This window comes from Pleurodeles waltl, chromosome 10 (assembly GCF_031143425.1).
Source record: "Pleurodeles waltl isolate 20211129_DDA chromosome 10, aPleWal1.hap1.20221129, whole genome shotgun sequence".
NCBI classification, from domain to species: Eukaryota; Metazoa; Chordata; class Amphibia; order Caudata; family Salamandridae; genus Pleurodeles; species Pleurodeles waltl.
The window spans coordinates 222,119,143-222,143,371 of NC_090449.1; the positions used below are offsets into that span (position 1 = coordinate 222,119,143).

The following is a 24,229-nucleotide window of genomic DNA, read 5'->3' on the forward strand; positions in this document are numbered from 1 at the left end:
AAGAGTAAGGCTTGTTCACCACAATTTTCCTGAAGGGTCTTGAGAGTTCCATGCGCTACGCTGCCACAAATCACCTTTACCGTTTGGGTTTGGGTGAGGTGCTGCTAGAGAGCCGGGAATGTTGGGCCGACAGTTGCCAACTGGTGTAGGAGTGACTCAGTCACCTACAAGCAGAGGTGCTGCCACCCCAAAGCCCATGGCTTAACAGAAGAGGGCAGTATTACATTCACTGTGAATGCCCAAAATGAAATGAAACCTTTCCTGAAACAGATGCATATACACTTACATTTCATGCATACAGAATTTCAAACTTACCACAGCAGTACCGATCTTAGCAATACTTAGAGATAACTCTCTCTCAAGATCATCAAAACATGTTCAATGGCGCCCTTCCACGTGTAATACAACCCGTGAGATTAGGTCCTTAAAGTAATAATTACTGACATGGCCAACACTTGGCACGTATACACCACATCCCAATGTGCAGGCTATGCCAGTAGCTGAGCACGCACACTTAACAATGAGCTAGTAGCAATATATAGACATGTAATACTTCATGATGCAGACTTTGAACAACCCCCAAGCAAGGGCTGCTCCAGCTGTTCATCAATTGTCCGTTCTGGGAATTAATCCACAAAAAGACCAGTCAATATTGGGAAAAGCACCCATGAAGTAGGAGATTATATTCTGGATTGCACAAAAAACAAACCAGCTGGAAGCAGTGTTTCCCCATAATGGACCCCTAGACAAATACAGAATTATCACAATGCCCTTGCCATTTGCCATGGTTACCTCAATAGAAGACTGTAATACTTGCGGTTGAGTCTTAGCCGCAATTTACACAACCACACACAGTACCCTGACACTTGCCAATTTACTGGAAGTGTTAAGACAAATTCAAAATGAACACTGGGCAGCTCGGCCCTGGTCTTGGGGATGAAGCTGATGTGCAATTTTGATACAGTGTCCTCAGTTATTTTAAGCAATATTAAAGAAGAAGTAAACGAGAGGTGACTACACGAAGCCGAACAAGAACTTACACCGTTCCTCAGAAGCTTATGTCAAAAAGGAGGACAAAACTCCTCAACAAAAGCCCCAATTTAAAAAGAAAAAGGTGGCTGTGATTTCAATTAAAAATGACAGCTTGCTGAAAACATTATTGAAGACAGGATATGGGCAGTGACTTTGCTAGACAGCTCAGCATAGGTCACAATATGTTGTCAGAATCTTATGACTCATCTGGATGTGACAGCAACTGACAACTATCTTGTCATCGAGACAGCGGACAGGCACGTCTCTTCACCCAACAGATTTTACAAATTAAATATCTAAATTGAGGGGTACCCAGAGTGCACCAATGAAGTAATATTCTGGGAATCAATGAACTGTGATATACTATTGGCAGAAAAAGATTGGCCACCTGAATTTGTCCGCAAGCTCCCACATGGGAAAAATGTAATTTTGTCTTCTTTCTCAGTCCTGCTTCCAGACGTGTAAAGGAAGCCTTCATTTTGCATTCTTTCTCAGTCTTGGTTCCAGACATGGTAAAGGAAGCCTATGCCACTGATTGGGCTCTGCGCAGACTCCTGCGCTGTACCGCAACCTTGCAGGGTGGGGTAAAGATTCCCCTTAACATGTAATACCCATTAGGTCCTCACCACAGCATCAAAACCAATATCCTATTAAACATGAGGCCAAAGCTCCAGTGAGAGAAGTTCCCACACAACTTGAGTACCTGAGAGTAATTGAGCCCTGTTCTCTGCAATGAATAACTCATTATTCCCTTATGCAAAACCAAACCATTCATATAGAACAGTCTTTGACTACAGACACTTGAACAGTCACATACGCACCTATGAATACAAAATGTACACAGCACAGCACTAGTTAACAACATAGTGCGTAAAAAAATACAAAACAACCTTGGATATTACCAATGGCTTTTCCTGCCAAAACATAGCACATGAAAGTCAGGATCTTGGCACCTTTAGCTTATTAGGCTTGCAGCAGCACTTTTGTCATTTGCCACAAGGGTATAAGAACAGCCAAGGGTTGCTTCAGCCCGAATAACATCAGTGCTATATGAGATTGATCCTGAGGCATTGTCCTATGTGGATGATATTTATCTCACAGATGACAACCTCAATATACAGCTGGGCAAAGTGGATCACATTATTTTAAGATTCTGCGCCCAGGGCTACAAATTAAATTTCAAGAACATGAAAATTGCCTTCTTCAGTGTCCTATTTCTGGAATACGAGCTATCAGATGAAGGCAGGAGCCTGGCCTCGCAATTCATAGAAATATGTGCTCAACTTCAACCTCCGAATACCATTAAGAAACTGCAGTCATTGCTTTTCTTTTTTCAACTTTGGCAGAACATACATACCTGATTATGCACAACGCATAAAACCACTTTATGATTTAAATTGTCCTGATTTTTAAAGCAAATACTGGACAGCAGAACACACATGCATTCTTAGAGAATTGCAGAAGGACATGCTAAAAGCAAAACACTTACACACACACGTGTCAACAAAACAAAACCTGGTCATCAGAATAATTGCTGGTGCCATCGGCTTTACAATCAAGGTAACACTGTACGATAGCATACAAATCACATTTGTACTCCAATGCAGAACAATGTTTTGCACCAACAGAAAAAATACTGACTGCTGTTCAGATGGCTGTAATCAAGGAGAGGCCATTTGCCCAAGGGAAACGCATTATTGTCATTACCCCGGTGTCAGCCCTTGAGGAGGTCACCAAAGCCAGAGTTCCAAACAACAAGGCATTACATCCACATTGGATTTAGTGGACAACCTCCTTGACTGCCACAGATGTTGATTACATCTTTGACCCAAAACCTCAGACACAAGAATTCCTCCAATGCGAACAGGAGTACCACACACCTATTAATATAACACCACTTGAACAATACCAAACTGTCATTAACACTGATGGTTCAGCACAACCAGCTGTAGGTACTAAACTTCAATACTTAGCCGCTTGCACAGTCTTAAGCAGAAAATGAGGGAAGGTTCCCTCCACTCTAAAAACACCTACATGCAGACCCTGGGGGACTGCACTGCACGATTGGCTCTTGTCTTGGCATTGGAACGTACAGATCCACCCAACCAACACATATTGTAATAATTATACTATTGTGTCCAGTACTATAAAGATTACCTGAATCACTGGTGCCTAAATGGCTTCAGAGATTCTAAAGTTATCACCACCAAACACAGAAATTTGTGGAGGATGGTAGCTGACCTTCGGGAGAGACTACCAAAGGCGTAAGTAGTATATACATTGTGCCATCAACATGTAGGAATACACACTGTAGGAAAAACTTTGGCTGATAAAGCTGCCAAATCTGCTGTAGCTACAGCTTCTCTTGCTGCAATAACTTGTTCTCATAGGAGGTTGGATGATGAGGTGCTGGTTGCTCTGAAAGCTTCTGCTGACTGCAAGCCTTTACAAAAAGCGTATCCTACAAAACATTTCTACCATCTCAGTGCCCAAAACATTGCATTTCCAACCATGCCAGAAGTGGTAGATTGTGTGATCCCGAACCAAGACCAGAGATTAAATCTTATCAAAGCAGGGCATGAGGGTGATGTATATGCTCATGCAGGGGTGGCGCTACAATATCTGTATTACAAAAACTCTTTTGGTGACCAGGTCTTCACACAGAGACTAAGCAATATGTCCTTTGTTGTGGCATCTGTCAACAAATTAAAGGGTCCACCATCACACACACACAACGCAGACATCCCTCCTAGTTTGCAACAAATCACTACAATGTTTGTACCTGGACCATTGTGGTTCCTTACAACCTGATGGTGCATACAAATATATCTCAGTCACTGCTGATTCCTGTTCTCATTTCTGTGGGTATGACTACAATGGTCTGCTGACGCTCGAAATGTTATTAAAGCATTGCAAGTCTTCATTGGTACATATGCAGGTGCAGCACTGCAAGCAGACCAGGGCCCTGCTTTCACCTATAGGGCATTCAGGGGCACCATGGGAATGATGGGTGTTCAACTCCATTATTCCTCACCCTATCATGCCAAGGGAAATAGCATTGTGGAGAGGAAGAACTGAGACTTAAAGCAGTCCTCAACAGCGAGAGGTTTAAGTTCAGGCTGTAGTTGGCTTCATCACCTATATGGGGTCCAAGAGCACTAAACAATCTGCCCAGAAGGTCCTTGGGAGGTCGCACCCCCTATGAGGTCCTCTTCGGGATATCTATGTATGTTCCTGATCTTGATAGTCCTGGCACGGTGGAGTCAGGCACACGGTTTGACATACGGTTTGGGATTATTTCCCTAGTCTGCAAGCAGCTACCATGTGTCCTTTGGTAAACTCTTCTTAAAAAGGTTCAACGTCGTACGGAGCATCAGATTTTCTTTTGCATGTTTGACCATCACACAGTGATACGGAGTCCTTTGGGAGCCATAAAGGTTCCATTCAAATCATGCAAGACACTACATTGAACAAAGAACTAGTGACATTAAAAGACAAAAGAGAAAACTCTTTGAACATTTGATTTGCTATCATTTGGTGTTAAATAATTAGGAACTCAAAATACAAAGATTTTTTTCCTCTACAACCTTGGCGTTGGGGGATTCAATTTTGCGGAACAGATCTCCACAACTTAAAATATTATTTCAGGAAATATGTGTCTTTAGTCATAGAGAGTGAGGAAATCAGATCTAATTAATTGAAGAGTATGGGAATCATCTCGTATTTTGAACAGGGTTTGCTCAGTCTGGGCCAATTGTAACATGGTAGCAATCTGGGATTCCTTTCTCAAATATGAAGATTTAGAAGTAGATTTCAAGTTATTTAATGTTACTTTTTTACCACCATTAGACTCCTGCCTGCCACATGTAGACCATAGTGAGACATTAATAAAGAAAATAGTTGACTTTTATAAATGAATGTCAAGAGAAGTTGTTAAATGAATTATTTTAGCTATCTCTATCCACTAGCATGTAATTTTTGTGAAGTCCACAAATGTGTGCACAAGACTGGCACATGGCTAGTTGCATCTCCAGCCGTTATCTTTTTTATAAGACCTAGTTTGAAGAGTTGGCTTGGTCTCTTAATTAAATTCCATTGCCGGGTACTAAATGTAGTATTTTGTGACCAGAAATTGTATATCTAAAATATTCTTCTCTGACAAAATAAGTACATTTATACAAATCTTAAATAGATCTTTGTATAAATATGTGGCATGTACCTTAGAACTCCTTTGTTCCTAGAATAGACTTAACAACACTGATGGAAGAACTCGGAGAACCTAATCATTTATTCTTAAAACTGTGTACTCTAAATGGACAGACCTGCTTGTTTTATACTGCAATACATATGTTGCCTTTCAATAAACTCCTTAAATTGATCATGCCAAGAAATTAGAAAAGTGGCATAAATGAGATCAAAAAATCCTTTCCATAAATGCCAGAAATCTGTAGCACTGGACATCAAAGTATTCTCATATTGTGACTCATCCACCATGAGCACACCATAGCAATCAAGCAGAGTGCTATGGGAAGAATGTCGCCAGGTTAGCATTTCCCTTTCTCTTGTGGTCATCAAAAGCCAAGTTACTGTGAGAGGAGGCGTGCCCATGGCAAATCACTTAGTAAGTTTGACTATCAACAGTCATAGCACTAATATGGCAAGAAATACTAGTAAGCACTTCAAATACACTGTTAAGAAACTATTCCCAGAGACCGGCATCACAGATGAATATACAAGTGCTAAAATGTATCACACTGTAAGAGACCGCATACTTTACCTCCATTTCTAAAGGAGGTTTGAGACATTTATTGTCATGGCTTGTCAGTGGTGCTCCTCTCCTCTTCCATCACAAGTGTCCTGAGCATTATTATACACTCCTTCAATCTGTTTGCACAGGTCTCTGCCCATCATGATGTTGTCCGCCCTGGTGTGACAGGAGTCATGCTATCACATCTGTGCTGTCCTTCTGTGATCCCTCTCCCCAACAACCAACAGTCAATTCAGTCCCACTACTGCAACCCAAAAGCTGTGACAGAATGCTTGACAGGCTGCAGAGAGATTTTAGGATCTGCTGCAGGATTTGTGGGTCCAGATGCCTATAAAAGTCACACCCAGCCCGTGCCACATGTTTGACTTTCCTCCCTGTTGATGACAGGAAGCATCTGCCTAGGCTCTGCTTTTCACTTCTGTACTCTTCTTGGAAGCACATTCAATTGAGATTGTGTTCAAGCCACACAAAACATGTTCAATAAATCTTCTATTTGCAGCTCTTACTGAAATTCCTTCTGCAGCATAACCTCAAAGACTCCTTACAGCCATGTTATGATTCATCCTCTCCAGTCACTGTCTTCAGCTGCCTTAGGTTATTCATAGCAAAGGATTGTTAGATATATTTATTGTTTGGACTGTGTGTCTCCTGTTGCGCCCCTGTACTGTCACCTGCACCTATGTATTGCAATGTTTTTCACACCCTCAAAGTTTTGTAGTAACAACTGTCTCTTTTGACTTCACAGTGTTAAGTGCAAATCCTACCTAAACCTTTGTTTCTGCTCACTGCCTAAAGGTGTGTAGCATTACCAACTGCTGCAGGACAACAGAATATGACCAGCCTCATGACGATTCTTCAGGCCCTAGAAACATAGACCCTGGGTCACTGATATGTGGAATGTTTGCCACAGTGCATCAATCACTATAGTACATTGATAAATGTCTCATTTCCTGTAGAATTTTATCATTCTAGCAAAGTCCATGTAAATGAAAAAACTGTATGTATTTTAAGTTGATATAAGAGCAGAGTAGAAGTAGTAATGTTCTGTTTAGTATTTTAGTATTTTTTATAAATCAGAAAAACTGAGAGATCATGCATGTGACAAGACAAGCTGTGTGACTGATAAATTGAGAGGAATGCTAGCAATAAGTCTATCCACTGGAAATTGCTTATGGGAGCATTCTAAATCATCGCTCTTTTGCCCATCATGCCATCTCAGTTCGAACACAGGCATATGCTAATCAGTCCTGACCCTACTCCAATAGGAAAAATTCAGCCCAATCTGCCAAGCAAGGTGTAATGTAGCATGAAGTCCACGAAAGGAAGTAGTTTATTTCAAGTTTAATGGCGGAAACAGAAGATACAATCAAGACATATAAACATCCCAACCTCCAGTCCTCAACATCTCTCTCCCTCTGAAGCTCCTTGCCTCCCGCTCCTAGCAACCCCAAGATTCCAAACTCTAAAACCATGGCTACAGATGAAAGTTCTGAGCCATGAGAAACATGAAAACAACCAATACAACACATCCCACTCCCATTTAAATTAACAAAGGAAAAAACAGAAAAACAAACATTTATAAAGAGTAAAGTACATTCTATAACTTGATATACAAATATTTACATTTAGACCTTTCAGTTCAAAATATAGGTGGTCATTCCGACCCTGGCGGTTTCAAACCGCCAGGGCCGAGGACCACGGAAGCACCGCCAACAGGCTGGCGGTGCTTCCAGGGCCATTCTGACCGCAGCGGTAAAGCCGCAGGTCAGAAAAGGGGAACGGGCGGTTTCCCGCCGGTTTTCCCCTGGCCCAGGGAATCCTCCATGGCAGCGCTGCTTGCAGCGCCGCCATGGGGATTCCGACCCCCTTCCCACCATCCTGTTCCTGGCGGTAAAACCTGCCAGGAACAGGATGGCAGGAACGGGTGTCGTGGGGCCCCTGGGGGCCCCACCATGATTTTCACTGTCTGCTATGCAGACAGTGAAAATCGCGACGGGTGCTACTGCACCAGTCGCACCCCTGCAACTCCGCCGGCTCCATTCGGAGCCGGCTGCCTCGTTGCAGGGGCTTTCCCGCTGGGCCGGCGGGCGATCTTCTGGAGATCGCCCGCCGGCCCAGCGGGAAAGTCAAATTGACCCACGCGGTCATTTGACCGCGGTGCGGTCTTTGGGCGGTTCCCGCCCGGGGTCGGCGCCCGCCTCCCGCCGGGCTCGGAATGAGCCCCATAGTCTTTAAGATGAGAAGGCACCTTAACAATCCTTTTAGATTGTGTTGAAACTTCATCCTCCGGAGACTGCAAGCTTCTACTTTGTCGTGTTGTGAAATTTTCAAAGTCCACGGTGTTGCCACAAAATCTGACGACTCTATTTAAATTCTAAATTCGACCATCTTCAGTCTTCAGCGCATTGGTGAAGAATTTCAGGACTTTCTTAGGAGATGATAACTTCTTCCCATAACCTTTAAGAAGAGGTCTATTGATCATGACTCAATCACCTATTTTGACAACAGTTTTTTCACAGAGTTCTTTCTGTCAAACTTTTGTTTGCTTATTAAGGATTTCTCTTGTCCCTTACCTCTCCAATTAACATCCGTAACATTCTCCCTTTTTCCACTCAAAAATTCATTGACCCAATTCGGCTCAAGAACCGTATTGCCTCTTCTTCCACGAAATAGAACAAAAGGCGTTTGACCCGTGGTGGAATGAGGAGTGTGTCTATACACAGCTATTTTTTTCATCACTTCTTGTTTCCAATTCAGCTGACTGTCTTTAGCCATGGTGATTGTTTCTTTAATGACACAGTTAAACCTTTCGACTAAACCATTACATTCAGGGTGATATAAAGCACACAACTTGTGTTTGATACCACACCCCCTAACAAAACTCTCCATTTCTTTTGAAACCAATTGAACACCATTATCGGTAAGAAGTGTGCTAGGAATGTTCTCCTTAGTTATCAAGTCTTTGAGAAAAACAATTACTTTCTCTGTTTCAATGCCTTTGGTGAAGCAGATTTCAGGCCATCTCGAATACATGACGACCACCACAATGATATAATCAGATGAACCTCCACTATGTATAGGACCCACAATGTCCAAAGTTATATCCTCCCATGGTCCTTTAGGCTTACTTCTTATCAACATAGGCTGTACCCTGGGTTTCATGGCTTTTTCGCTTATTGCACAGTGCACACAATCCCGAACCACCCTCTCAACTTGAATATCCATGTCGGGCCACCAATAAGATGACCGCAGCCTTTCCTTGGTTTTGGACATGCCCAAATGACTAATGTGCATGATCAATTAACTGATTCCTCACACTGGACGGAGGTATCAACCTCGTACCTCTAAGAAGTAAATCATGATCTACTGCCAATTGATCCCTCACACACCAGAATGCTCCACATCTTTCACTACCTTGGGTTTTACTTCTCCAACCTGTCTGTATTAACTGCATCACCTCCTGTAAAACCATGTCTGATTTGGTCTCATCACGCCACCTTTCTTCAGAAAAAGTTTTGTAATCTACTTCACACACTCTTTCAAACTCTTCCAACTCCCCATCCAAACTAGGCTCATCAGGATTAGATGAAGCAGGTGGCACTAATCTGGATAACACATCAGCAGAATAGTTGTCTGAACCTGGAACATACTTCACCATGAAGTCATACTCCTGAAAAACTATTATCCACCTAGTGATCCTGCTTGACACTGCTTCCATACCTTTGGAATTAGTTTAATGGCGGAATCAGAAGATACAATCGAGGCATATAAACATCCCAACCTCCAGTCCTCAACATCTCTCTCCCTCTGAAGCTCCTTGCCTCCCGCTCATAGCAACCCCAAGATTCCAAGCTCTAAAACCATGGCTACAGATGAAACTTCTGAGCCATGAGAAACATGAATACAACCAATACAACACAAGGTTATCCCCGAACCAAAACACAAGCAACCCGAGAGTAGTTCAGACCTGATTAGGGATCGTAGGTAAGGTGTACCTTGGTTCCAGTGGCACGGTGAGCAAAAGACTAATGTCTGGGCATACCCTTGCCACTTAGGGAATCACATCAAACACATAAAGATTGGTGGAGGGAACGTTGGCAGTAAGTCTAACCACTGGCAATCACTTGGGATAGCATTCTAACCGATGGTTATTTTTCCTACCATTCCACCTCAGTTTGTGCCCAGCCATATGGAAATCAATCTTGACACTGCTGAAATAAGAACAGTCCAGCCCGCACTGCCAGGCCAGGTATATGTGGGTGTGAGTGTCACATTCTGACATTAGGCCATACCACCTTCCCATAAAGGTCTAACCGGTATTTGTGCATCCCCGGAAGGCAGAGAGGGAGTTTGCCCCCAATTTGCTCCGATGGGTGGAAAACCCACTGGATGGCAGGCTCTTTTTTAATAATAAAATAATGAAGTGGGTCAGACCTATCCTGACATTAGGCGTCACCCTCACCCCTAAAGCCTCAACAGTCTTTCCACTCCCCTCTGGACTAAAACATCCCATTCCAATGGTAAGCGAGAGAACATTTGATTCTTGTGGGTGTTTTTTTTATTTATTTTTTACATATGGCCCAAGAGAGTGAGGCTAAATCCCAATATAATTCAACTTGCCATGGTGAAGGGCTGCACTTTTTAGGCTTGGGTAGGCCGTCACCTGAAGAAAATGACCAGACCCAGACATTTTAGAACATTAGACATCAAAAGGAGTCCAGGGTGGTGTGCCTTGAGTGGATCCCATGATATTTTCTTACCCACAATGCTCTTCCTACCTGAAACTCTGCCTAAAATCACACATTTTCTTTGCATTTTCTGTGATGTAAAGGATCTTAAATATTCCTACTGCCCAGCATTTCCCCACTTGTTCTAATAAAAACACTACCCTTCTTGTATGGGTGGGCCTAGCGTCCACAACAGGAAAAAAAACCAACAATTAATGTGGAGACATCAACATTTCCTGTCAAATAACTAACCACCCTAGGGAAGCCTATTAAGCCCACACATTATTGAAAACTAGACACCAAGGGAGTCCAGGGGTGTACTTACCGTGGATCCCATGACATCGTCATACCCACAATGCCCTGCAAACCTCAAAAATTGCCTAAAACCACACATTTTCCTTGCATTTCTCTGATGTAATCTCCCAGAATCAGGAGAAAGCCACAACATTCTTACAACGCAGTGTTCCCCCACTTGCTCCCTTAAAAAAGCTTGTGCCCGCAATAGGAACAGTTCAAAGCAACTGTAATGGGAGTTCCACTGTAGGAAGCCAAGGGTTCTGCCTTAGCGACAAAATGTTACCAATGAAAATGATGTCACAAAGAGCAGTTTTTGGCTACTCATTTTCAATATTTATTTAAAATGTTAGCTTCTCTGGGAAAACCTTGATGGATCTACACACATATGACCCCTTGCTGAAGTCAGAATCTTGTCTAGTAGGTTGAAAGGACAAAAAATAGAAAGAACTGGCCATCTCTTTGAAAAATACCAAAACTATGGTAAAAAAGGTTTTGGGGAATTAACTCTGCAGGTTCCAGAAAGTTGGAAAATTTGTGAAAATAGCACAGAAAACCTCAAGTTGATGCAATTTTAATGAGCAAAACAGACACTTTTTGGCGGGGCACTTTTTTCCTATAAATTCAAAATTTAGCTATATTTTGCCTATTTTCTCAGTTCCCCTTCAGGGGAATCCACAAACCCTGGTGCATTTATAGTCCTCAGGATGCTGGAAAACAATTACACAACTTTCGCATTGGTAGGAAAAATGTTATGGAGGACTAAGCACAAACTTCTCCAAATAGACAAAAATGGTTCAGCACTGGAGGAGGAAGACTCGGCAATCAATGGGTTAAAGAAATGTATTGTTTTAAAGCGTTCTTTAGTGCCATATTTATTTTATTGAAAGAAAATATTTTAGTGGTTCTCACAAGGTAGTTATATTTCATTCTTTGAGAAAACTGTTTTATTTTGAAAGCTGGGTGTTTACCTCCTTTGTATTTCTGATCTGCTTAAAAGCTTTTTTCTCCTTTCGTTCATATGACTACCAAGAACAAGTCTGAATTTTAGGATTAATGGTGAAAGTTTTATGGGAAAATTTATCAGCGAGGGCACATTTATTGAGGACATTACTTTTTGCTGAATGACCGTCTTTTTGCTTGGCGGCTCATACATCAATCCTTTTTCCTCTGAATAGCACCTAACAGATTGGGACTGATCACCTGCCACTCATAAAAAATGTTGTTTGTTAGCAAGTTTTGATTTCCCTAAAGATGAGAGTGAGATTCCAAATCTTATTAAAAGATTAATCTGTAAAGTATGTCCCAGAATGACATACTTCTTTGCTGGATTTAATTGGCATGTCTTTGGACTAGATGGTGACATGGTTATACAAACATTGGCAGAGCCCATAGGTCTCGCCCATGCAAGAGCTCTTAGCCTTGCCAATGTGTGTTAGCCATGTTGTACACCAGTGTCGCTGCTGTTCAGCATGGCTAAGTTATTGGGATGGAGGATAGTGATGTGGAGTGTCGTAGAGTGGAATGGTGAAGGGTGGTGTAGAGAGTTGTATAGTGCAGTGGAATAAATTGTGTATTGGAGTGGCATAGAGTGCGGTCACATATAGTGGCGTAAGGGTGGAGTGGCTTAGAGTAGAGTGGACTGGAGTAGAGTGCATTGACATAGAGCACTGCAAAGCATAGTTGTATAGAGTGCAGTGGCGAAAAATCCAGAGGCATAGAATTCAGTGGTGTACAATGCAGCAATATAGAATGAAGAGGCATAGATCAGAGAGTTGCATAGTAGAGTGCAGTGGCATGGAGTGCAGTGGTGCAGAGTAGAGTAGAGCAGAATAGAGTGGTGTAGAGTACAGTGGTGTAGAGTGCAGCAGTGCAGAGTACAGTGGCTTAGAATGAAGTGGCATTCCGTGGTGCAGAGAGAGTGTCATAGAGTGGTGCAGAGGAGAGTGATGTAGAACGGTGCAGAGAAAAGTAGCGCAGAGTGATGCAGAGCAGAGTACAGTGGCATAGAGTGCAGTGGTGTACAGAAGAGTGGCGTAGAGTTCAGTGGCATAGAGTGCAATGTTGCAGAACAGATTGTCACAAAGTGCAGTGATGTAGTGTGGCATAGAGTGCACTGGTGTAGAGTGCTTTGCGCAGAGTGGCATAGAGTGCTGTGGAGCTGAGTACAGTGGAGCAGAATTGGGTGTAGAGGTGTAGAGTGGTGTGGCACAGAGTGCAGTGACATGAATTCAGCAGTGTACAATGCAGCATTTAGAATGCAGTGGCATGGATTAGAGTGGTACATAGTAGAGAGCAGTGACATATAATGCAGTGGTGCAGAGTGGAGTGGTGCAGAGTAGAGTGGCATAGAACACAGTGGCGAAGAATACAGTGGCATAGTGCAGTGGTGCAGAGTGGCATAAAGTGCAGTGGCCTAGAGTGGTGCAAAGTACGGTAGCGCTGAGTGCAGTGGCATAGAGTGGTGCACGGCAGCGTATAGTGGGGTAGAGTGGAGAGCTGCAGAGTGCATTGGCATAGAGTGCAGTAGTGCAGAGTAGAGTGGCATAGAGTTTAATGGCATAGAGTGCAGTGTTGCAGAAAGGGGTGCCGTAGAGTGCAGTGGTGTAGAGTGCCTTGACACAGAATGCAGTAGTGCAGAGAGCAGTGGTGTAGACTGCAGTGGTGTAGACTAGATTTCAGTTGCTCAGATTGCAGGGATGTAGAGTGCAATGGCATAGAGGGCACTGGCGCAGAGTGCAGTGGAAGAGAGTAGAGTGGAATAGAGCAGAGTGGCATAGACTAGATTTTTTCAGAGTACTATGAAGTGGGGTGGAATGGAGTGGTGAAAGGTAGAATACTGTGGTGTAAAGCAGAGTGGCGTAGAGAAATGGCATAAAGTGGTGTAGAGTACAATGGTATAGAGTGCAGTGGCGCACAGAAGATTAGAGGTGCATACAGTGGACTGGCATAGAGTGCAGGGTGTAGAATGGAGTGGTACAGGGTAGAGTGCTTTGGCGTAGAGTGTATTGGCATAGAGTACAGTGGTGTAGAGTGCAAAGTGGCATAAAATGGAGCTGTGTAGAGAGGAGTGGTCTAGACTGGAGTGGTGTAAAGTGCGGTAGCGAAGAGTGCAGTAATCTGCTTCAAACTGAGAGGAAACAGTGCCAAGGAATGCAGCACTCTTAGTTTGGTTAATTAATTTATTAAGGTACTTCCCAGATATCAAATAAAACCACACGAAAATATGAACATGAGCATGTAATTGGAATGCAGTTAAACCCATGTAAATGCCAAAATACTCACAGCAGTTAAACAATAACAGACGGAAAAAGCACAGTACATCAGCAATGAATATATGCAGTGAACATATATAAATATATGCACAATCAAGCTAGATAGTTAAGAATAAAAATGCATCAGCATGGGGGTTGAATTGAATCCATCACTATCCTTGCCAATATCAAGCCGGAGAACCCTGAACGGCTGAGACAGGAAAAATGGGATCTGATTGGGCAGTGCTTCCACTCCCAAAAATGAGCTCCTCTGTGTCAGTGTTAAGTATTCCCGCTATATATACACCTTAAAGTAACTCAAGAGGAAGATTGTTGCAATCAACCTCTCCCTTCAATAATTGACTTTAAATGCTGGCTGTACGTCTTCTGTATCGAAAACACACAAAAGAACTGGCCAGGTCCCAATGTGCATTCCCGAGACAGAGCTGTACCATTCTCTGCTGAAAAAATTCTCATCCTAGTACACTCTTATCGCCTCCATGTCCCCCACAATATATTTCCTGCTCTGGTGAGAAGAGTGAAAACACATTCTGTGTAAAAAAAACAAGCTCGGTGGGGAAAAAACCCTGCACCACCACTGTGACGGCACATGAAGCTAAGCACAAAATGGAGTCAAGGGTCAAGATGGAGTCGTGGTCATATACAGATAGCATTACACATGTTTAATCCACCATTCAGAAAAACATGAACCTGTGATTAGAGTCTGAGAGCTAATCATGAAGGTGTTGTTCAGAAGCAGGGATGTGAGGATGCCAGGCCACTATTTATTATGAGATGCAGAACTCCCTACTGATGCAGATATTTTCTTTGCAGTCTTTACTCCGAGCTTCGTCAGTACTTTTTTCTTCTCTCAGCCTCTTTCTGTCACATTGCTTGCTCCTTTACTTGCCTGTCATCTGAACATCATATCTACTCTAGCCAGGGTTTCACCCTTGGATTCAGGTTGTGGCAAGTGGAGTTCACAAATGGGAAGCAGGAAACCTAACAGCAGGAAATGTACACAAAGAATCAATCTCTGATGGACCTACTCGCACAAGTCTCAGAAGAAACCTAATAGTAGGTCTTTGACATCTTAGTAGCTCTCCCTTATCTGATCCTGTATACCGAACAAGTCTAACTATATGTGCTACTCTCAAATCCTTTCTGGACATAACTTTCAAACAAGCTTCCTAAAGGTGCTGGTTCTGCCATAATTTGCTAAACACTTAACAGTACATATCTCCAACTAACATGGTGTGGATCACAGTGCTGCCCAGAGCTATGGTTTTGATCTCTCAATGCTTGTGACCATCATCAGGCTGGGTGTCTTAGAATCTGTGAATCTCAGGGGCAGTCGGCAATCCTTGTGACAGGTATTGCTGTTGTCTGTGGAACCTCAAGAGCCAGGTACTACTAGGCTCTCAACAGTAGCAGTCATCTGAGCTTGATTTGGGGACCAATTTCAATAAATCTGAGTTGCTGGCATGTGGTCCATGCAGTTCCTCCTTGCAAACCTATTCTATAGATGGTAAGAAATTGCTGAAGGTATCTAAATTCCCTTATTTGGGGATTATTTTTAATCCTCTAACACATGGAGTTTTTACCTGTATGTCAGGAGCCAGAAACTCAGGAAGTCTGTAGGTGCGTTATTTAATCTATCCTCAGCAACTGGAAGCAAGCCACTGGCACCACTTTTAGAAATATATAAAAGACAATATGTGCTGGTAGCACTGTATTGTGCCATATCTTTGGGGCTACTCCTATATGCACCTCGTGGAGTTGGAAGAGAATTGCTGCCTTCACCGACTATAGTGTCTACCCCCATTTAGACCCAGTTTAATTTGTCATGAGGAGCTTGATCTCCCGTTCATAGATGATCTCATCAAACTTGTTCCCTTTTTACTTTGCATTCAGTCTGGTTAAATCCCATGTGAGTTATAATAAATTTAGGCGACTCCCTAAATTGGGATTAGGGTATTATTATACCTTGGCTCTCATATGTTGGCTGCTATGGTGACTTTGGGGAGGCTCAACCTCGTTGTTGAGCCTTACAACATTTGTAAATCTGATAGAGTGTATGTGAAGCTGGTAAAATAAACACATGGATAAGGAAGGAGAAGAATTGCTAAAAAAAAAAAACACCATCAGGAAATACATTGTGTTACAATCCCGGGATGAACCTTACTTACTGAAAGTGACTGGTCCCAGGGAAAGGGTCCTTTCCATTCGTTTTTGGACAGGGGTTATACGCTCCCAGATATGCTAACCCTGGGCCAATGTGACTGTTCCAATATCTGTGCATTGACAGGAGCCACTTAAATGAGGCAGGGCTTAGTAGCTTATTTTTGAGGGTTGCCTTGATGAGAAGCTATAACAGTGATGCTCGGGTTATTAGCCCATTGAATCTTTAGATTCTATATTTGTTCTTCTAAATCTGCCAGCTCCTGTCACCTTTCCTTCTAACTCTACAGTACAACAAAGCCCCTCTCTCTGCTCCAGTTTTGAAGGCCTCCCACAAGACTGGCTGTGAGGATCCTGATCCCGTTTCTTTCACAATATTGGTCTATATTGATTGGCCAGGTGGGCACCAGGTGCTGTGTTTCCACAAACTATGGTATCCCCCAGTATGTTTCTGGAAATATATCTCTACTGGGGAATGGTCGGTTAGTCCCCTGGGGAGGATTTGTACGTGCTGGATACTGCAGCTCTCGCCTGCTGGTATAAATATGTACTCTATTCCGAATAAAGAATAATGAGCCCCTGAATAGCAAGTGTATTTTGGGGTAATTCCCTGACACTTGCACCAAGCATCAATCAGATTTAGGAGGTAGCCCAAAAAGCTGGCTGGGTCCTTCTAACTAAGGATGTACCACAGTGAGTATCTATGTCCAGGTTTGTAATCGAGTTAAGTCATTGCAGACAATTGTTCTGCCCATTGGCGCAACCAGTTGCGTACCAGAGAATATCTTCAAGATACTCTCCTGCAACCCAGGGGGTGCATAGTGACTGGTCTGTGTCCTGTTGTCCCCCTCAAGCAAGCCCCTGAACCATATAAATCTGCAGAATGGATCTGTCTGTATATGGAAGTTAGAGAGATTTTCTTTTAGCAGTATGCCCACCCCGCAAAACCCCTAAAGAATCCAACATGATGTACTCTTCTGTAGCCACAGCATCCCGGGAAATAATTACATTGTGTACTGTTCCCAAGAGATGAGTCTCCTGTAACATCAGAATGTCAGGCATTGTTTTTGGCGTATAATAGAACTATTCCCCACTTAATCTTATCATTCATGCTGTTCAGGTTCCAGGAGATGATGATGTATTAATCAATGGTCATGGTGTATATACTTGCAACTGTGTTATACATACCAGACATGGGAATCACTTCATGTTTGAGTGAACTATCTCTGTTACATTGCCTGTCATCTGTGATTGGGAAAGTGTGATATCTGCAGAGTTATTATCTGAGGCTTCTGGGTCCTATCTTGTAAAGAATAATCTGGCCTTCTAAGAGCCCAGTGCCTGTAGAAAAGGAAAACAGAACTGAAAACAAACACCCAATTGGTACTGATAACGTTCAACAGTCTACTGTTAACACATTACGTCCAACTCCGCCCTCTCCATACTTCTGCCACTGAACCATATAAGTTCAACAGCAGCAACCAAATCAGTAAGAAAGAAAAAGAAAAGAAAAAGAGGTGACAGGTGGCCCAATCCATCATGTTCCCCACTCACCCACCATCCATTAGAGGTCCAGGCACCCCAAGTTATATTTGGGCACCTGATCTGCACTGCAGCCTTGTAACATACAAGTAGTTAAAGAGTGCGTTGATGCTGCAGAGAAAATCAGGAGGGCTTTATTTTTTATAATGAGTAGTAGCCATTGTCTCAGGGAGCCAAGGAAGCTGCTCCGGCCTTACTTCTAGGAGTTATGTGTTGAGGGTTGGCTTTATCCATCAGGTTGGGGACCACAGTATTGCTTGTGTCATCGTCATGTGTGTTGTCCTGTGGCAGGTTGAGCCACCTGCTATGCTGCATGGACCAACTTAGGGAAGCACTCCCCTGGGGCCTGAAAAAAACACCCATATTCTGCTGCCTGCATGCCCCAATGGCCATTTGGGGTGCCGGCCTCCCAGCTGTGTGCAACATCCAGACCAGGCACTAATGAGACCAACAGCAGAGGCTCAGAGTTTTCCAGCGATGGCAGGCTAAGATGCCATCTGTTGGCTAACGCTCTCAGCCAATGGAGTGAATTCTACAGGAGGTCTTGCTGTTAGGGAGTGCCCAGCTGCGCTCCCATCTAGGCTGGAAACACCATTAAGACCGAGCACTGCCGGGACGGCTGAAGGAGGCCCAGAGTACCCCAGAGCTGGCGGGCCAATATGCCAGCTGTCCGATAATGCGCTTGGTCAGAAAGGATACCACAGAGGGCCTGGGTCATTTGTGGCCGGTTGTACCCTGCTGCTCCCAGGGCCAGTGACTGTGGGGCAAGAGGGCCCAGGTTGTTTGCTGGACCGACATGCTGGGTGCATGACCGATTAATTTCTTCCTTCTATTAACTCCAGGAGAGTGCCCGTGCAGTGAGAGGACATCTTTTGCTGAGGACTACCCCTGCCTCCCTTTGTCAACTACCTTCATCCACTAGAGCTGTCCTCTATAAGGTGGTCACAAAGTGGCAGGGCACACTTTGTAGCTACTGGACCCTCCAAAAGGGGTGCTCTTGGTAGGACTGCATCTAGGAATCAGACCGCAGGAGACAATCCGGTCGCTATACTTGTTTCTTTAGGCTTCAACAGGATGCACTGGACTGAAAAATTGTCAGATTAGGCACTCAACTGAAATCCAAGCTATCCCAACTGGGCTATGCTATTTCCTCCATGTGACCGGGTCGCGCGGAGGGATTACTCAAGACTCGCTTGTCCTATGTACAAGAGTTTTATTGGTTCAAGTTTGGTAATTGGTGAGTTCAAGTACAGGTATGTTTTAGATATTTGGTTTTGGGACACTAAGTGAGTTAACTGGCTTAGATGTGACCCGGTAAGAGCGGGGTTGATCCACGGGTTTCCCGGGTTGGATAACTCTTGGTTAGGGAGGAAAGGATAAGGGATGTCTTCGGTAACATCAGAGTTAATGTACTGGATGGTTTGCCCGCCAGTGGGATCTAACCATTTTTCAGAAGGTTAATATGGTATATCTGTTCCCTTCCGCCGCCTTGGGGTATGGCCAATCTATAAGTGGTAGGGTTAATTTGGGCAATCACTTCAAATGGACCCTGCCATCGAGCCAATAATTTGTTCTCAGTGCTAGGGAGTAAGACCAGCGCTTTATACCCTACGGCTAACGACCGAACCGCGCTTCTGGTGTCATATATTTGCTTTTGCTTGTTCTGAGCTTCACGTAATGCAGTGTAGGCTTCTTCCCATACCGTATGAAGAGACTCTCTCAAATCTCGGGTATAGGTTAACAAGTCTTTTATCTCCTCTTCAGTGTCCTCCCACTGTTCTGCTAACATATCCAGCAATGTACGAGGTTGTCGGCCAAACATCTCAAAGGGGCTATGACCTAAAGAGGCCTGTACGTGAGTACGGATAGTGTATAGAACCAAAGGGAGTTTCTTTTCCAAATCCTTACCCGCCTCAGATATGCTTTTTCTTAGGAGAGATTTAATGGTCTTGTTGTATCTTTCCACTAGCCCATCTGTTTGGGGGTGATATACTGAGGTACGGATCTGTTTCACACCTAGCAATCGACAAACTTCAGTCATCAGTCTGGACATGAAAGGAGTCCCTTGATCAGTCAATATTTCTTTCGGGAAGCCCACCCTCGAAAAAAACTCTATCATCGCCTGTGAAATAGCTTTGGTATGCATACTAGGGAGGGCAATGGCTTCCAGATACCGTGTGGCATAATCCACCAATACTAAGACATATTGTCTACCCCGAGTAGAAGGGGTAAGAGGACCAATTATATCCATTCCAACTCTGGTACAGGGAATATCGATAACTGAAAGAGGTTGTAGGGGAACGGGTCTTGGTGTGGAGGGGTTATATAGTTGGCATTTGGGACACTCAAAACAATGTTTGCGGATCTCTACATAAACCCCAGGCGAATAGAACCATCTAAGCACGGCTTCCTCGGTTTTCTCCCTCCCCAAGTGTCCTTCCCCGTTATCCCCATGTGCTAACTGTAACACCTATTGGCGGTGACTTCTAGGCACAACTATTTTGTAGTTCATTTCCCCTTGTGGTGGTGAGTTTCCGGTATAATAGATTATTACGTATCAGGAATCTGGGACCTACCCCTTGTGCTGCCCCGGACACTGCCTGTTGCCATGCGTGTTTCAGTGAGGGGTCCTCATTCTGACTTCGTCGGAAATCACCTGTGACCGTGCAAACTTTTCTGGTGACTATAAGTTCATCTTGGGGGGTTTATTCTGGGCATAAGAACGCCGTTGCTTCCTTTTTTGTCTCCTACTGAGGGTATTCCGTACTGGTCTGGGCTCCTCCATAACCACCCCACTGGGTGCTTCCTTCCACCAGTCCCTCAAAAGGTGCTCTTGTTCGGCTTTCTCTAATAAAGAGGGAAAACCCTCATAATCTGTCCCTCATCTAATTTGGAGAGTACCCCGACCTGTAGGCTCTCGGTTCGGTCTCTCCACTTCAACCTTAGGGGGTAGTATTGCTGATCGCCATGTACACAGGCAATGAGGACTTGGGTTTCCGTATCTTTCTGGCCTGGCAGTACTAGATCCCCCCTGATCATGCTCTGGCAACAACCTGAATCAATTAGAGCTATTCTTTCTTCGTCATTGATGATGATGGGGAGGGTATATTTTGGTTTTTCTCCTCCGGTCCAGAACACTCTCCCCTTGTCAGACCGATCTCCATGGGTTCTTCTGCGTCTTTTCTTTGAGGGCAATACCTGGCGATATGTCCCCACTCTGAGCAATTATAGCACTGTGGTCCAGTGCCTGGGTGCCCGGAAGCCACCGGGCCTGTGGGTTGGGCACGGTCAGGGCCATGTATCACCACTGGCCGATGGGTAACATTTCTAGTTATGACCGGTCGGACAGGAGGTGGAGGGGCTCGCCTCACGGTAGCACTGAAGTCCGGACCCCTATGATAAGCACAGGCTAGATCCACAGCCATTTCATTAGTGAGACCGGGATGTTGTCGTACCCAGTTGCGAGTGGTAGATGGTAAGGCATCTAGGTATTGCTCTAAGACTATGACGTCAAACATTTCTTCCCTGGACTTTTCTGAGGGATGTAACCATCGTCCAGCTGCGTGTTGGACTCTGTAGTATAAGGTGCGGGGGTTCTCCTGGTGCTGCCATTTCATTTGTCGGAATCTGGAGCGGTAGCTTTCGCTATCTAAACCCACTCTTTCTAAAATGTTTTTCTTGATTTCTCTGTAAGGAAGGGTCCCACTTGGACTGATGGCTTGGTAAGTAGACTGCAAGTGAACAGTGAGAAGGGGGGTAATATACTGGCCCCATTTGACCTCAGGGAAATTAGCTGTACTTGCTACCCTCTCAAAGTTTGTGAAGAAAGAGTCGGGATCTTCCTGCTCCTGATACCGTTGCAACACACTACTCGGTACATTGGGGTGTACTTTGGTATGGGCGATTGTGTCGGTAGGTTTTCCCAATGCTGTTTCATGCACCAACTGGTTATTGGCCATAATTGTTGCTTGGCTCTTAAGAGCAGTTTGTAACGCCTCACGTTCCTCTTTAGCTTCTTTCATTTGTTGCTCCCATATCAACTGGAGATGCTGTTCTCCTTCAGCTAATTGAGCTATTACGTCAGCCCTGGTTGCCTTCTCTTCCATGGCGGCGGGTCTCCTCAGGATCCCACTTCTGACACCACTTGTGACCGGGTCGCGCGGAGGGATTACTCAAGACTAGCTTGTCCTACGTACAAGAGTTTTATTGGTTCAAGTTTGGCAATTGGTGAGTTCAAGTACAGGTATGTTTTATGGTTTTCTTCGTGGGCGGTGTGCAGGATGGCTGTTTCTGTCGTGGTTTGTTCTTCACTCTTCTCTCTCTTTGTCTCCTTGTCTTACAGGTTTCCCCGGGAAGCACACGTGGATAGAACAGAGGAAATACGGTAAGTGGTCAGAGTCGCTTTTGTTTTAGTCTTTTTATGTCTTTCTTCCTGTCTTTCTCCTTTCTCTCTCAGAGCTTTGTTATCTGTCCCTTTTCTGTTTTCCTTTCTCTCTAAGCGCTGTCCTCTTATATTTTGTTTTGCCTTATTCTATACCTTCGTGCCTCTATTCTTTCTTTGGTGCCTGTACCGTTTGATGTGAAATACGCTAAACACGGTGCTTTATTGTGCTTGATGGTGTTTTTCACCCCTTCCTCCCTCTCAGTGTCCGTGCCGTTACTTTTCAACCCACTTCCCCCTTCTCTCATTCAGTTCCCTCTCATTTTCTCACTCGTTTCTCACAGGGACATTGTCCCACGCACCTGGAGTTGCCACGCTTCTCCAGAAGCGTGGTGGGCTGTAACGTTCTGTCCTCCCGGTTGCCTGTCTCCGCTGATCTCGTCAGGCACCACCGGCTGTCTTCTCGAGTGGAAGACGGGATTCGCTGTCTCCCTTGTTCCGGGCTGCCACCACTCTCCTTCTCCTTTGTCCGCCTGATGGTCGCTGTCTCCCTCCTCTGGTGGTCGTTCGTCTTCCTCCTCCTGCGGTAATTCGTCTTCCTCCTCCTGTGGTCGTTCGTCTGTCTCCTCCGAACCTCCGACACTGTTTTAGTGGCAGTTTTGACCTCCCGTCGGCCCGCCATCCTCAACCATCCCACCAATCACGGGGCAGGAGGCGGGCCAGGCCGAGAGCACCAGAGGCAGAGTCAGCACAAGACGGGGCCATGTGCGGGCGATCAGGATCCAGCCCGTCACACTCCACTTCTCCCAAACAATCTCAGCTACTGCAATTGTTCTCAAAGCAAAGGGGGATTGGGATGAGAAAAAGAGAGACACCAGCAGCAATCCACTGGGTTTTGCCTTCACATCTGGGATTCGTAGGGAGGCTGCTGATATCACAGTTACTCTCTTAGTGTCCTGACTAGGACTTCTGGAGCACACTATGCAAGGATAATGACAATAGACTGTTAGTGCTGGTTCAAGAGCTAGGCGTAATGTCAAAAGCACAGTTACATACAATGTACATCAATAACTGGGTTAAACATGCTAAGGTTCTTATCCCCAAAACACATAAAAGAAATGAGTTGCTTGATTGCTCTGCTCAAGATTGCCTCTAACTGGTGGGGTTGGTTGCGCTTTAGATTAAGAAGCGTACCTCGATAAACGTTCACCTCTATCAATAATGTCCCAACAAACAAATATTAAGTTCCATCGTTGACTTGTAGGAAATCCAACATACTACTTGGTTACCAAAGTCTCTAACTGTGCAATTCTCTTTACAGGTAGTCTTGAAAATGAAAGCCTTTTAACTGTGACATGAACGAGCGATGCCCATACCTTAGGTTTGAAGCTTGTATTCATTGTTGTAATACTTGTTCCACCTGTTCCTTTTGTTTTTTTCAGGATTCTGAAACTATCTGGGAGTCCTGAGAAGGGGAGATGTTGCAGCTCAAGGCAAATGCAGAGATAAGTCTTTTCTTGTGGAAATCAAGGTTTTCCAGGGGGCGGCTCAGGGTGTTGCTGGTTCATGAGAAGTAGAAGCTACAACCCATCTCGTGGTTGGGACTTGGTTTTTTATAATGGCAACCCAAAGATGGCAACCAAGACAAATGGTTTAGTTGAAATTTTGCGAGACTGCGAACATAAGAGAGTTATACAATACAATAGGGAAAAAAGGAATAACGAGGAAGGATCCTTAGGAGCAATGTTGGGGAATTGCTCCAGGTGAGGAACGTTTAATCAGAAAGGAAACTATGCCGGCAGGAAACCATTAGGGACCACAAAAGCTGTAAATGTAATACTACAAGTGGGAGGCTGCTGGGAAATCAAATACTAAAGTATTCCAAGACATGAAACACATGAGGAATTACAGTACGCCGTGGAAAGAAGCCCTAGTGCATGATGAACTCCCCGGGTGAGCTCGTGCAGTGGCAACAGTCATCACAGTGTCCCCACCCAAAGGTCGCCTAATGGATCGAGGTGTGTGAGTGTATACGGCATGAAACCTCCGT

General features: G+C 44.3%; 1 long non-coding RNA gene across 1 annotated transcript in view; it reads right to left on the reverse strand.

Annotated features, from left to right (window-relative positions):
- LOC138261348 (uncharacterized) overlaps positions 1–24,229 on the reverse strand; it is a 117,591-nt gene that overhangs the window by 33,757 nt on the left and 59,605 nt on the right. The window lies entirely within an intron of this gene.